The sequence below is a fragment of the Zalophus californianus genome, chromosome 2 (assembly GCF_009762305.2).
Source record: "Zalophus californianus isolate mZalCal1 chromosome 2, mZalCal1.pri.v2, whole genome shotgun sequence".
NCBI classification, from domain to species: domain Eukaryota; kingdom Metazoa; phylum Chordata; class Mammalia; order Carnivora; family Otariidae; genus Zalophus; species Zalophus californianus.
The window spans coordinates 187,231,494-187,235,331 of NC_045596.1; the positions used below are offsets into that span (position 1 = coordinate 187,231,494).

General features: G+C 48.4%; 1 pseudogene; it reads left to right on the forward strand.

Moving 5' to 3' along the window:
- The first annotated feature begins 473 nt into the window (after window positions 1-473).
- Window positions 474-1,843, forward strand: LOC113925375 (annotated as a pseudogene).
- Window positions 1,844-3,838: the final 1,995 nt, after the last annotated feature.

Sequence of the window (3,838 nt, forward strand, 5' to 3'; positions counted from 1 at the left end):
GTTAATAACAGTTCCATTGTATGGGCTGTAATCACGAGGTCTGAGGGTGGGTCACCAGATCCCATCCGTGCCTTCGGGTGACAGCCTGGCTCCTCCCCTTCCTCCCTGACCTCTTCACTCATTCACCACCAGATCCAGCATTCACTGTGTGCCAGGCATTGGACAGGATGACATTGGAGCCACTGAGAACAAGTGTAGGGTGTTTGAAGAATCTATAAGTTCTCACATGTCAAAAGAAGCACCCTACTAAGGGGATAGCCCTTAAGGACAGACCTTCATTCATAATTTGCCTGTTTGTTGCCCCCACCCCCAGTTTGTACCCCACTGCTTACAGTTTCAGTCCCTTCTATTTCTTTACATTAATCTTACCAATGAGACATGAATTTGAGGAATTTTAGCTTTTGTGCAGTGGGTTTGCAGCCAGAACACAGGTATCATGAAAACCACAGCTCAACCTAAACCAAAATGGGAAAGGAAAATACATCAACATCGTCGTCACTGGACACGTAGATTCGGGCAAGTCTACTACTATTGGTCATCTGATCTACCAGTGTGGTGGGATCAGCAAAAGAACTATCAAAAAATTTGAGAAGGAGGCTGCTGAGATGGGCAAGGGCTCCTTCAAGGGTGTCTGGGTCTTGGATAAACTAAAAGCTGAACGTGAACGTGGTATCACCATTGATATCTCCCTGTGGACATTCGAGACCAGCAAGTACTATGTGACCATCATTGATGCCCCAGGACACAGAAACTTTTATCAAAAACATGATTACAGGCACATCTTAGGCTGACTGTACTGTCCTGATTGTTGCTGCTGGTGTTGGTGAATTTGAAACAGGTAGCTCCAAGAATGGGCAGACCCGTGAGCAAGTCTTTCTGGCTTCCACACTGGGTGTGAAACAACCAATTGTTGGTGTTCACAAAAGGGATTCCACTGAGTTGTCCTACAGCCAGAAGAGATATGAGGAAATCGTTATGGAAGTCAGCACCTACGTTAAGAAAATTGGCTACAGCCCTGACACAGTAAGCATTTGTGCCAGTTTCTGATTGGAATGGTGACAACATGCTGGAGCCAAATGCTAACGTGTCTTGGTTCGAGGGATGGAAAGTCACCCGTAAAGATGGGAATGCCACTGGAACCACACTGCCCGAAGCTCTGGGTTGCATCCTGCCACCAACTCATCCAACCGACAAGCCCTGGCGTCTTCCTCTCCAGGACGTCTACAAAATGGGTGGTACTGGTGCTGTCCCTATGGGCCAAGCGAAGACTGGTGTTCTTAAACCCGGCATGGTGGTCACCTTTGCTCCAGTCACGTTACAACTGAAGCAAAGTCTGTGGAAATGCACCATGAAACTTTGAGGGGGGCTTTTCCTGGGGACAACGTGGGCTTCAATGTCAAGAACGTATCTGTCAAAGATGTTCGTCGTGGCAGTGTGGCTGGTGACAGCAAAAATGACCCACCCATGGAAGCAGCTGGCTTCCTGGCTCAGGTGATTATCCTGAACCATCCAGGCCAGATCAGTGCTGGTTATGCGCCGGTGCTGGATTGTCACACGGCTCACATTGCTTGCAAGTTTGCTGAGCTGAAGGAGAAGATAGATCGTCGATCTGGAGAAAAGCTGGAAGATGGTCCCAAGTTCTTGAAACCTGGTGATGCTGCCATTGTTGATGTGGCTCCTGGCAAGCCTATGTGTGTTGAGAGCTTCTCTGACTCTCTTCCTCTGGGCCGTTTGTGACATGAGACAGACGGTTGCTGTGGGTGTCGTCAAAGCAGTGGACAAGAAGTCAGCTGGAGCAGACAAGGTCACCAAGTCTGCCCAGAAAGCTCGGAAGGCTAAGTGAATATTAGCCCCAATACCTGCCACCCACTCTTAATGAGTGGTGGAAGAACGGTCTCAGAACTGTTTGTGTCAATTGGCCATTTTTTTTTAAAGATTTTATTTATTTGACAGAGAGAGACACAGCGAGAGAGGGAACACAAGCAGGGGGAGTGGGAGAGGGAGAAGCAGGCTTCCCACCGAGCAGGGAACCGGATGCGGGGCTCCATCCCAGGACCCTGGGATCATGACCTGAGCCGAAGGCAGACGCTGAACAACTGAGCCACCTAGATGCCCCTCAATCGGCCATTTAAGTTGAATAGTAAAAGACTGGTTAGTGATAACAATGCATTGTAAAGCTTTCAGAAGGAAAGGAGAATGTTTTGTGGACCATTTGTGTTTCTGTGTGTGTGGCAGTTTTAAGTTATTTAAAAATCAGTCCTTTTTAATGGAAATGATTTGACCAAAAATCTGTCACAGAATTTTGAGACTCATTAAAACAAAAGTTTAATGAGAAAAAAAAAAAGAATTTGAGGAATTTTAAATCCCCTTCTTTAAAAATTTCATCACCTCTTAGAGCATTAGGGACTCTCCTTAGCGTGAATTGGTACAACTCGATTTTGGCCCTCTGTAACACCAAATTAAAGGATGCTGTCAAGAAAATAAGTTTTGATTGAAATTGAGTATAATTTTGGAAGACCTGGTGTATTCCTTTCCCGTGACTTCTGTAACAAATCACCATAAACAAATTACCATAAACTTAAAAAGAAAAGAAATGTATTCTCTCGCAGCCTGGAGACCAAAAGTCTGAATTCAGTAGCACGGGGGCGGAAATCAGGTGTCAGCAGGGCCACGCTCCCTCTGGAGGGTCTAAAGCGGGATCTGCTTCTAGGATCAGAAGCTTTTCCAGCTTCATGGCTCCAACACTCCTTGGCTTGCGTTTGCATTACCCCAGTCTGTGCCTCCAGGGTCAGACCACCTTCTCTCCCCCACCTGCGCCCCTCTCCTAAGGACACTTGTGGCTGTATTTCAGACCCACCTGGTCAATCTCCCTACCTTAGGATTCTTAGCTTGATCAAATATGCAAAGTCCTTTTTTAGGGGCGTGACATTTGTAACATTCAGCAACTCCAGGAATTAGGACACGGATGTCTTTGGGGGGCCGTTACTTAGCCTCCCGTACCTGGTGAAGTACCATAGCGGGAGCTCAGGCAGCATCTGCACTGAGGCCCTGAGAGCCAGGCCACCAGAAGGGGCCAAGGGGCGGGCCAGAGGGAGTGGGGTGGTGGGGGAAAGAAAAGCATGCTCTGTTTCCAAACTTAGCAGAGCTACCCTTCCTCCTTCCTGTCTTCCTTCCCTCTTCCCTTCTCCTTCTTCGTCCTTTCTTATCCCTTTTCCATCACAGGCCTCAGGATTAAAGATGCTCTGCTCTATTTATGCCACATTGTGAGTTAGGTCATCTCTAGTTTGTAACCCGTGCCTTTGTTATCGCGCACACGCATGTGCAATGGCTCTGTCTCAAACCTAGCTAACTAAGACTCAGTCTTTCTTTTCCCCACCCTTCTCCAGCAGCCTTCTAGTTGGCCACAGGTCTTTTGACAATGCTGTGCTCATGCTCACCAGGACCTGTGATTCAAGGAGATCTGGATGTGACTCCTAACTCTGCTTGTGCGAAGGTCCCGGGCAAGCCGCTGCACCTCAGTTTCTGCACCCATGAAGCAGAGTTGATGACCTACTTCCTAGCCTTATTGAGATGACTCAGTGAGGTCACATTTGTGGAGTTCCTGCCACAACGCCTGGCCCCTAGGAGGTGTGCGGGGGCTGACCTCCTCATGGGTTAATCCTGATAGAGAGCACCTGCTGTCTTCCTGGAACAGGGCTGACCCCTCATGTGACAATGGGGATCAGAACCCGGTCGCTGCCTTTCAGGAGTTTACTGAGCGAGGCAGAGCCGGGAAGGGAATCTGACACAAGCTGGAAGGAGGCAAGTGATGATGAGAGGAGCTCAGGGAGGACTTCCT